This window comes from Planococcus citri, chromosome 5 (genome assembly GCF_950023065.1).
Source record: "Planococcus citri chromosome 5, ihPlaCitr1.1, whole genome shotgun sequence".
Classification (NCBI taxonomy): domain Eukaryota; kingdom Metazoa; phylum Arthropoda; class Insecta; order Hemiptera; family Pseudococcidae; genus Planococcus; species Planococcus citri.
In genome coordinates, this window is record NC_088681.1 from 36,945,995 (window position 1) to 36,958,421 (window position 12,427).

At 34.0% G+C, this 12,427-nt stretch overlaps 1 protein-coding gene and 1 long non-coding RNA gene across 4 annotated transcripts in view; one reads left to right on the plus strand and one right to left on the minus strand.

The window, feature by feature from the left end:
• LOC135849425 (cardioacceleratory peptide receptor-like) overlaps positions 1 to 12,427 on the plus strand; it is a 124,546-nt gene that overhangs the window by 59,302 nt on the left and 52,817 nt on the right. The window lies entirely within an intron of this gene.
• The window catches only part of LOC135849426 (uncharacterized), a 109,262-nt gene that overhangs the window by 54,698 nt on the left and 42,137 nt on the right, over positions 1 to 12,427 (minus strand). The window lies entirely within an intron of this gene.

The following is a 12,427-nucleotide window of genomic DNA, read 5'->3' on the forward strand; positions in this document are numbered from 1 at the left end:
GCGTGATGGCAGCCGAATTACCTAGCTTGTCTGGCTTTTGTTCGTAATTGGTAGGGCAGAAGAACATATTCTTTAGCATATTACCGACTTTTCGGAGAAAAGTGGAGTATTGTATTTGTTGCGATAGTGGAAGTTGGGTCGGGGAGTGACTTTTCTTTGCGTTTCGAGGGTCTGGGATCACGATAGGCTCATTCCCAAAATTTCAGGTTTCCTTATATAAGGTTTATATACTTATATATAGATAAATATTCTAGGGGGTAAACTTGTAACTTTTTTCTAGATTAACCAGCAAACTCATAACGTTTTGACAAACTCGTAACCTTTTTAGGACGTGACTTTTCGATGAGGTGCCATATGAATCGGGAAATATATATCGGCACGACAGAAAAAGTGATTCGAACGACAGACCATTTGAACGACAAAATAGGCTATTTCAACGACGATTTTTAACGACAGTTCAGCACGACAAGTTAGGTAATACGAACGACAATTTGATTTCATACAAACGGCGAAAGAAATCTAATCCACATCCAAATAAATTATTGCCCGCCTAAAAAGTAATTGCCCGGGAAAATAAATTATTGCCCGCCAAAAAAAAAAATTCGAAAAATTTACTCTTTTTGAAAAAAAAACAACTTGTAAACATGAATTTACGAGAGTAGAGAACGTTTGTGAAACTTTCCACCTTGTCGCGTCCTTATCAGTAAAAGTGATAGTACATTTAGGTATAGGTGGGTAATTCTCAAAAAAAGGTAAAATTCGTGTACGTGGCAAATTTCTCAGAGATTTTAGCATGAATTTTTCTTTTTTTTGGTCCATTGAATGATCATCCTCCCCACACATTTCACATTTGGTATTGAGATTTTTAGCTCCTCCTTTCATTGGTGTACATTCAATTTTATACCCCAAATGTTCTTGGACTTGGCTGTCACACGCCATGTTTTTAAAAATAAATGTTATTAAGTGTCATGAACTTCATTTTTTTGGAAAAAAATTGACACATTCTCATTATCATAGAACACAAAGGTATATTACTCGTATTGTGCAAATTGCAATTGCAATAAGTCTATAGGAAGTTCACATTTCACATTTGAAAACTGTCACACACTTTTTGCGCCAATTTTAGAGCAATTTTTAATTATTTTTGCTAGCTTCCCAATCTAACATTTTTTTCTGGTAAGTGGCAGCACTGGTTGACTGTTCTCATAGAAATGTTACCCCGCATAATATCAAAATTGACCCTTTTTTTTAGAGAATTACCCAGGTACATACACTATACAGTTCTCTACGTGATTGATCTGAACACTTGCTCATACTTCGTTCTTCATGGAAGGCCAGCGAAATCGAAAAAAGCACTGCTGGTTTAGTAGACGAACTTTTTATTTTTAATTTTTTGTGACGTGCTGTTTATAATTTTTCATGTCGTTCGTTTTCCCATAAACTTGCATTTTTTTTGTCGTTCATTTCTACATTTTTTTGTCGTGCACATTTTGTCGTTGAATATATTATATAGACGTGCAATAAATTATTCTGTCGGGCAATATCTTACATCGTCGTTCAAATTCATTTACCGTCGTTTGAAAACTTTTTTCGTCGTGAAATGATTATTTTCCCGTGCAATGTCCTTTTTTGTCGTTAAAATGCCCTTTTCTCGTCGTGAAAACGCCTTTTTCTGTCGTGCCGATAAATCACACCCATATGAATCTACAAGGTGTGGGGAGTCTACTGGCAAAGTTTGAGCAGGGACGTGAGATTGCTGTATATACAATTTCACTTTTGACTCAATTTTCAAATGAGTACATAGCCTAATTAACAGGTATGAGGATATGAGGAAAAGGTTTTTATTGCCAAGAATCATTTTTTACGTTTTTTACGTTCTTTTTGGTGATTTTGGTGGTTAAAGATGTCTTCTTTCACATGGCGTGGTTAAAAATCGTCTAAAATAAATTTTTGACTGCTGAATTTTAATTTTAAGTTGATTAGACAGGTCAAAATTTTCGTGTTTTTCAATCTAAACATTGATTTTATGGGAAAAGTATGCACCCTAGGAAAAAAATGCGATGAAGGAAATTGTAGAGAATTAAATTTCCTTTCTGCTTAGAGCTGGTTATTTTTCTGTAGGATGCTTTGTGAAAAAAGCATTTGCGAAAAACAGAGACGTATGAGACTTTTAAAAAAAAGCTTTTCTGAAAAATTGATGTTCTGGCAATGAAATACCTTTCCACAGGTGACCCAAAAATCAAGTTAACGAATATAACGCGGCCTAACATCGAGTACTATCAGGCCTATGGGGTGACGCGTCGAGCGTATGCACAGCAACGAAGTTACAGAGGGGTCTTGAGATTGCTGTTTATACAAAACGTTATGAGTTTACCTGTATGCGGCTATATATATATACATGTAAAAACCATACATTACGAGATCCGTTTTATATAAAATCGGGCATTGCGAGATCCTGAGATCCTTTTGCCGGATCTCGCAAGTTCTCTCATATGCCATGGTACTCGTGAGATCCGGGGGACCCTGTACACACATTTTCAGCCGGATCTCGTTTTACCTACTATTTATATACTTATATACAATTTTTGAAAATAGATAAACGACGCATCTTGCGAGATCCACCCGAAAATCAGGTTTAGGCCGTTGGTGGATCTCGGTTTATGCGGATCGCGAAATTGATGGCGGCAATGCATAGAAAGGCACTGTTTACACACTGGAACGTGCGTTCGAACGAAGTTGTAGGGTTATTATTTGAGTTTTTAGCATTTTTCGAAATTTTTTGGGTCGGATCTCGCAATGCCTGTGTATATGTCGGATCTCGCAATGTACTATAAGACAGTATACATATATATATATACAATTTTTTTTTTGAATTTTTGATTTAATTCGAAAGCTACGAACTTTTGGATCGAAGTGAATATGCGAAATTGTAGAGATCGTAAAGGCCTACTTAGATTTCAAGTTTCATCAAAATCGGTTCAGCCGTTTTCTAGGTAATGAATTTTGAAAAATTTCGAAAAAAAATTTTGTCGCTCGATAAACTTGGAAGCTGCGTTCTTTTGGAACTTGATGATGATGCCAAAATGTTCGGCTAGTAGCCTAGTTGTGACATTTAAAATTTGATCAAAATTGGTTCAGCCGTTGCTGAGAAATTAAATTTTTAATAAATTTTGTGCAAAGTCACCCCCCGAAAATTTGAAAAAGCTCAATTTTGTTTTCGATTACGTAAGAAAGCTACGAACTTTTGGATCATGGTGCAAGTGCGAAATCATAGGAATGGTGATGGACTTGTGATGCTTCAAGTTTCAGAAAAATTGGTTCAGTCGTTACTCAAGGTAATGATTTTAAAGTGAAAAATGTCGAAAAAAAATTTTGTCGCTCGATAAACTTGGAAGCTTTGAACTTTTGAAACACGATGATGGTGACAAATTGTCCGGCTAGTATCCAAGGGCTGACATTTTGAGTTTCATCAAAATCGGTTCAAAGGTTCCTGAGAAATAAATTTTTAAATGAATTTTTAAGTGAAAAATGTCGAAAAAAAATTTTGTCGCTCGATAAACTTGGAAGCTTTGAACTTTTAAAACACGATGATGGTGACAAATTGTCCGGCTAGTATCCAAGGGCTGACATTTTGAGTTTCATCAAAATCGGTTCAACCGTTCCTGAGAAATAATTTTTTTAAAAGTTCAATTTTAAATGAATTCGTGTGCCAAGTCTTTACTTAAATATTTAAGTACTCGTATGTGATGAGGTGAATTTACACATAAAATTTAATTTCTCAGCAACGGCTGAATCGATTTTGATCAAATTTGAAATTTCAGAACTACACTACTTAGCGGAGATTTCGCCATCATCATCAAGTTCCAAAAGTTCAAAGCTTCCGAGTTTATCGAGCGACAAAATTTTTTTTCGACATTTTTCACTTAAAAATTCATTTAAAAATTTATTTCTCAGGAACCTTTGAACCGATTTTGATGAAACTCAAAATGTCAGCCCTTGGATACTAGCCGGACAATTTGTCACCATCATCGTGTTTCAAAAGTTCAAAGCTTCCAAGTTTATCGAGCGACAAAATTTTTTTTCGACATTTTTCACTTTAAAATCATTACCTTGAGTAACGACTGAACCAATTTTTCTTAAACTTGAAGTATCACAAGTCCATCACCATTCCTATGATTTCGCACTTGCACCATGATCCAAAAGTTCGTAGGTTTCGCGCGTAATCGAAAACAAAATTTTCAAAAGCTCAAAGCTTTCAAATTTGTCGAGCGACAAAATTTTTTTTCAGAATTTTTCAAAACTCATTACCTAGGAAATGGCTGAACTGATTTCGATGAAACTTGAAATCTCACTAGGTTTGCTCGATTCCTATTAAGTATACGACCCTCAATTTTTTGTGAATCATTCGTGAACGAATTGATCAATTTTTTGAAAGAACCATTCGCCAACGAATCTTTAATTTATGAATAAATTCGTTCGCGAATGAGTCACTAATACGAATCAATTCGTTCGCGAATGATTCATTGAAAATTGAGTGAGTAAATGAATCAATTCGTTCGCGAACGATTCACTTGTACGAATCGATTCGTTCGCGAACGATTCACTTGTACGAATCGATTCGTTCGCGAACGATTCACTTGTACGAATCAATTCGTTCGCGAACGATTTACTTGTATGATTCGATTTGTTCGCGAACGAGTCATTTATACGAATCGATTCATTCACGAACGAGTCACTTATACGAATCAGTTCGTTTGCGAATCACTGTTTAAATAAAAGTGGATCAATTCGTTCGTAAAAGATATTTATTTTACGAAAAGTCGGTCTTCTCACGCTTAATGCGTGAGAGTTTTTTTTTTTTCTGTGCTATTAGGAAGGGAATATCAAACACATCTTTGCGAATCAAGAGAATTCAAGTCGACTGAGCCAATGTTATTTTGCATATTTTAGCATATTTCGACTAAAAATGCACGTTTTAGCATATTTTCACCTGTTTTAGCGCATATTTCAGCATATTTAGTCAATTTTCACAGTTTTTCCCTATTTTTAGGGAATATTTTTAAAAATCTTCAAAATTTGCTTTTTTTGTAATTTTTTAAAAACAAAATTTTCGGAAAACGAAATTTTTTGAACACAAATTTTTATTTTTTTCTCATAAAACTTTGAATTCTATATCCTTTCCTTGCAAATACCTCTTGGAATTTTCACTTTATCAAACTATCAAGGTTACCATTGAATTCGCTTTGTTTTTCCCTGTAAAACGATACCCATATTGTGTAGGAAATGGTGGGAATATTTTGGCATATTTCAACTTTTTAGGAATTTTTTTTGCATATTTTCATCAAAATGAGCGCATAAAATATGCGCATATTTTGGGTTTTTCAGAGCATATATTCTTCTGCCCTAGAATTGGTTGTGTGAGTTCAGTGTACTCGTAGAGTAGCCGAAATAGAAATAGCATCTTAGAATTTATTTGAGTAGGAATTTTCCAGTTTTCATTCAACGTAAATAAATATTACAGGTATATGTTGGAATGAATGATGCTTTGAATTTATTTAATGCGGATTGGTGTCTTATTAGAAAATGACATTTTCATTTCATCTTTCAATCTCAAATGTACTCTTATTTAAACCTACAACCTACCTATCTACCTACCTACGAAGTGTGCGCAGTTTTAAAAAAAAATTAGGTCACTCATAAGGGAACCTCAGGAATATTCAGTACCTACTCGATTTTGCTCATTTCTTATACGAACATGAAAAACTAAAAAAGAGTGCCTAGCTCTCTCTCTGTCGAAAAAAAAAAAAATCTCCCACGGAAAACTGAGGGTGTTAAGGGGTTCCAAATTCACCGAAATGGTTCAAAAAATTGCATCAAATAACAAACAAATCAAACGACCATTTTAGTATCCTGAAAAACAACAGTTTTATTTACATTCAAGTTACGATCACATTCAGAGATGCATATTTGATATGAACACTCAAGGGTGAAATTGTAATTTTTTTTAGAGACAAACAGCTCAATCAAACTTTTTGAGATTTCAGAGCACTTTTTTAGGATGATATTATTGACTACCTAAGTACCTAGCCACTTGATTTTTTCACTATTTTATGCAATGTACCTACCTATCGCACCTGCATTTACGTCAAAACATTTTCAATTTAAAATACCCGAGTGGAAAAATAATCATTTTATTTTTCTCTTTCAAAATAATGACATTGTTGAATACAAAAATAAAGTTGCGCGTGGGTTTTCAAACATTCTGCATGATTTATGCCCCCTCCCCCTCCTTCATTTTGTAAAAAATTGAAACACGACTAATTTTTGACGAAATTCCATCTCTGTTTCTCTATTTTTAACCTGCTCCTAATCCGCCATCATTTTTTTCAATTAAATAAGGATTTAAAAAATCTAGAAATGTGTCTTTAAAAATTTTCTAAGTCTCCATTTTTACGTGTTTTTTACAATTTTAGTTTGAAAAACAAGTCAGAATCTACGTAATAGTAGGTACAAGGGTTTCGTCATGTTTACATGCCCTTGAATTAGACAATACATCCGGCTTCCGGCATAGCGAATTTCGAATGGGAAACAGAAGCTATAAAATGTACATACTTTACCTACCTACGTCATGAAGAAGAAAGCATTTTTTTTTCAAATTCAGCTTCATCGATATGAAACTGCGTAGCGAAATTCAGTGTGGTATTTCGACTGTAAGGGCTTCAATATGACTGGATGGGACCTCAATCAGAATAAATTTATCCCGCGGTTGAATTGATTTTCTTTTCATTTTTCATTCAATGACGTCACTGAAGAAAAACGCAATTTAAATCGAAAACAAAATCGAATTATAAGGCTTCAAATGATGAAATTATCCATGCACATATATTTTTCCATTGTTTCGATTTACCTATTGGTTTAAAAAAAAAAATATAGATATTTTTTCAACTTGCTAAAAAAAATTCCGTTACAGGAAATCATAAAATTTTAACCAGATGTGTAAAATCGTCCATGGACAAGGAAAAACTGAAAGTGTCAACTTGATCAGATTCTGTGTAAATAATCAAAACTAAAATGGCTCATTGTTGTCTTATATGTAGACTATTGACACCACAAACTAGAACGTTTTATGGGCTTATAGCGGTTCAAAAAACGACGAGTAGGTGTACCTACATGCAGGATATGGCAGGTATAGGACAACAATAAAAATGAGATTGTAGAGCGAAGAAATTTCTCGTAAATACAGCTCGAGTAATATTCGCATCGAGCGATGTTTACGTAAAATGGACAAAACAAACACTCGATGAAACACGCGCTACCCTAAAACAAACCAAACGCCAGGAGAAATTCTACAATGAAAGTGTAATGCTTTACTCGACGTTTTAACGAAGTAAATAAATACGTATTAAATAGCTCGATCCTACGAGTAACAAGTAGTAATGGTGTTGGATGTTGCCGCAGCCTCTCAACCTTCGGTCATCAGCTTTTTGATAATCAAATTAATTAATGGCTGCGAGGCCGGTGTTTTAGTACTCAAAAAGAAAAAATATATAAAATATCCGAATCGTTCATTTCGAGATAATTATGCTTTCTAGCCTTCTGTTTCTTTTTTTTATCATGCTGTCGAGCGTTTTGGATATTACATTATATTTTCAAAAGGCCCGAGGTAATTTTGCGGCATGGCTATTCTTCAAAAAAGACATTCGGTGATGAGTTATTTTGAAAAATGCAATTGGAAATGTGATTGAGTGATTTTACTCGTTTTAGTATTCAACTTCGCATTTAATTTTACTAAACAGGTGTACGTGTAATAAGTTTACGACTTAATTAACCAGTGGTGTGAGATTTTTGTGAGTGAGCTGAGGTTTACTCGTACGCGTTGTAGGTACTTCATGTGGAGATGAGAGAAATTAAGGTAGGCGTGGAGTTATGGTATTCTCACTTCTATTTTTTGTACATTTTTTTATAGTCAGGCTGTAGGTATGCTGATGAAGAGTGTCATTCGATCGTGACTATCTACTTTGTTCTCAATTGTATTTTTTCATCGCACCTGAGATTCCTCGAAAAGAAACAAAAAAAAGTGTGGAAACATGCTGATGAATATTTTAATAAGTACTTATATTGATACTTACAGTTTTCAACGTTAGAAACCTCTATCAACTCGTGATAAAAAATTTATAAGTACGTATAAAATATCTATTCAGATGAGCGCACATCAACCAGATCTACTCAGATACCATCAATTTCCTGACCAATGTGATCCATTTTTTTTTCACCAAGGATGTGCTGATCTGAACTAAACAGCAGAGACTTTTATTTTGAGCAGAAAGTTACATTACAATTTTTAGTTGCCAAGGTGCCATTGGAGAGGAAGAGGAAACATGAGCACTTAAAGAGAGGGTATTTTCGAAAAAAGTAAAAATTTGAAAATCGCCTATTTTTGGGCAATTTCATGTTTTAAAAAAACACTCACACATTATGCGTGAGAACTGAGAAGACTGACTTTTCTTCAAGTACCTACAAATCTTTTACTAACAAATTAAGTAACTTTTTTTGAAACATTTGAATAGCAATTGATCTGTTTACAATCGAATCGAATCAATTTACGAACGATCGGTGATTAAATAAACTGATTGATTTCTTGGTGAATTAAGTATTCACGGATCAATTAATTTACGATTGATTCGGTTTTTGTGAAACTACTTATTGTATAGGAATTGATCTGACTTCAAGCGAAGTGAATCGAATCGAATCGAATCATTTACAACCGATTAGCGAATGAACAAATTGATTGATTTCTAGGTGAATCACTCGCGAACGAATTGAATAATTTTTGGTGAATCATTCGCGAACAAATTGAATTTTTTTTTGTGAATCTTTCGCGAACGAATTGAATAATTTTTGTCGAATCATTCGCGAACGAATCGATTCATTTACTCAATTTTTGGTGAATCATTCCCGAACGAATTGAATAATTTTTGGTAAATCATTCGCGAACGAATCGATTCATTTACTCAATTTTTGGTGAATCATTCACGAAAAAATTGAATAATTTTTGGTAAATCATTCGCGAACGAATTTATTCGCATGAGTGAATCGTTCGCGAACGAATCGATTCATTTACTCACTTTTTGGTGAATCATTCGCGAACGAGTCGATTTACTTACTCAGTTTTTGGTGAATCATTCACGAACGAATTGAATAATTTTTGGTGAATCATTCGCGAACGAATCGATTCATTTACTCAATTTTTGGTGAATCATTCACGAACGAATTGAATAATTTTTGGTAAACCATTCGCGAACGGATCGATTCATTTACTCAATTTTTAGTGAATCATTCACGAAAAAATTGAATAATTTTTAGTAAATCATTCGCGAACGAATTTATTCGCATAAGTGAATCGTTCGCGAACGAATCGATTCATTTACTCAATTTTTGGTGAATCATTCGCGAACGAATCGATTTATTTACTCAGTTTTTGGTGAATCATTCACGAACGAATTGAATAATTTTTGGTAAATCATTCGCGAACGAATCGATTCATTTACTCAATTTGTGGTGAATCATTTACGAACAAATTGAATAATTTTTGGTAAATCATTCGCGAACGAATTTATTCGTATCTATAAGTGAATCGTTCGCGAACGAATCGATTCATTTACTCAATTTTTGGTAAATCATTCACGAACAAATTGAATAAATTTTGGTGAATCATTCACGAACAAATTGAACAAATTTTGGTGAATCATTCACGAACGAATTGAATAATTTTTGGTATTCACCGAGAACTGAATCAATTAGTACGTAAACCATTTGTTTGAAAACGCAATACATCGACTTGTTAAGAAAGGATTTGTTAGGAATGGTGGAGCCTTTGTGAGATTTCAAGTTTCATCGAAATCGGTTCAGCCGTTTTCTACGCAAGTTTTTAAAAATTTTGAAAAAAAAATTTGTCGCTCGATAAACTTGAAAGCTTTGAGCTTTTGGAACTTGATGATGATGTCGAAATATTCGGCCGGTAGCCTAGTTTTGAAATTCAAATTCTATCAAAATTGGTTCAGCCGTTCCTGAGAAATTCAATTTTTAATGAATTTTTTGTGCAAAAGTCACCCCATGAAAATTTCCAAAAGCTCAATTTTGTTTGCGGTTAGGCGCGAAAGCTGCAAAGTTTTGGATCATAGAGCCGAAACATTAAAAGATATAATTCCTGAAACTGAGAAAATATTTTGGGACGTAGTGGTGCAATTTTTTTATTCATTATAGCCAACTTCAAAAAATCGAAAAAATTTCATAATTATGTTTTTGGCTATTATTCTCCTTTTTTTGAAATTAGCAAAAAATTGGCACTACGGCCTCCTAAAGTATTTTTCCATTTTTAGAAATAATACCTTTCAGTATTTTGGCATATTTACTTAATGTGATATGTACCAATACTTGAGAAGAAAAAATTTTTAAAACACAAATTTATCCAACAATGAGCAATTAGCAAATTTTCAACCGCTCAGTAGAGCCCCAAAAGTGGTCTTGAATTTCGGCGAAAAAGCATAAACTCCAAAATCAGGTTGGGTAGCGACAGGAGCGAAAAAATTACCCTCCGAGGACACTTTGAAAGTTAAAAATGTTTGTGGGTAACTTTTAACTGAAAATGACGATATATACTTGAAATTTGAATCATAATTTTAGAGATATTGAAAAATTCACACATCTAATTATCAATTTATACTTTTAGTTTCAATTTTTCTCCTTCAAACTGTACTCAGCTACTTACTTACTTGGAATTTTCGCAAGCAAATAAAATAAAATTTCAATGTCTGACCTTTGACTTTCAATTTCCACAAAAATCAGTCCCACCATTTTTCTAATGGAATAAGAAATTCACTTTCTACCAAATTTAAATGATCGTCAAGTACCCTTCATTGAATCGATTTAAAATTTAATACGAAAATTGTAAGTAAGCAATGCTTAGTCTAACTATCAATATTCCTGTCGTGTAGTAAAAATAACGCAGCTTGACAGCCACAAATTATACCGAGAACGAGAACACCAATAAGAGAGAGAAAAAATAGGATGGGTAGAAGGGAGCTCGTACATAAAGACTAAAATCTATATAGCAGAGAAATTCTACGTAAAAGGGGAGCTTAATATTATCGCGATAAAAGAGCGACGGGCTCGATACCCTCGTTTCCAATCTATATTTACATCTGAGAGTACGCAAGGATAAGTTGACGATAAAAATTCGCCATAATTAATTGTGTAAAAATGACACGCCGCCTTTATTAGCAATATCTGTCATTCGATAAACGAAAAATTTATCCAAAACGTCGAGTTTAAAATTCCTGCGATGTCTGAACAAAAGTTGAATACACAATTTGCGAAAATTATTTAATTGGTTATCAACTCGAAAAGACACCAGTGCTCGTGTCTTTCAATTTCAAAACTAAAAACAGTGGAAATTTTCTCAACGAGGCTATACATATACACGCAACTTTGGTAAAATTAATACCGCGTAGCGAACTTTTAAGAAATTTTTCTTTCGGCCGGATTAAAAATTTATAGGCAGAACGATAACGAGAGTTGACCCGAAATTTCTAAACACTATATTTTCGATACTTTACGCACGTCGCTGAGGAAATTCTATTCAATAGTCAAAAACCGTCGTCTGTGGTAAACGTTGGGCGATTGGGGGAGAAATTTTTTTCGCTAGTTTATCGCGTATAAGAAGAAAAAGAGCCATTTTTCGATTCGATTTTTGAAAAATGTTCTTGTCACAAACGACATTTCTACACGCTCGAGCCGATCAAGTAACACATTGTAAAACGAATGACTTGGAATGAAAACGTGTACGATGTGCGAATTTGAAACTAATAAATTTCTTTCGTCGGTGGTTTTTTTGCTACATATATACGATTAAGTTGACCTTTTCGGGATAATTTTTCAATTAAAAGTGTCGCCACGAGTTAGTCTAATGGGATTTTACCAATGTCACAACGAGATAGGCTTATCATATACCTTACGTTTAAGGAGAAACAATTTTCATTTTTCAATGGCAAGGTTATTCGTTGCAGGAGGAATCCCCGTTGATATTCTAACAATAGGTATCGCATCAATTAAAAACCCGCTGTTTGGTAACATCTACGGTAATTGTTGTAAGATCAATCTTTCGCAGTTTTTACTCGTTAATGTGTCGGCTCATCTGAGCTCAGCTCTTAGTCAGCTCCGGTTGCATAAACGACCCATTACTCAATGTCATTTGCATTCGCGAATAAACCGCCGTCAACCGTCCAATTAACTTATATATGTTTCGCGTAGTTTTCAAAGAATTTGTTATTTTTTTCCTTTTTTGCAAACTTTATACCCTACCTGCCGATTTGGTGGCAGTAGGTAGGTACCAATGGTGCACAAAATATGCTTTTTGTTTCTCTCCGAT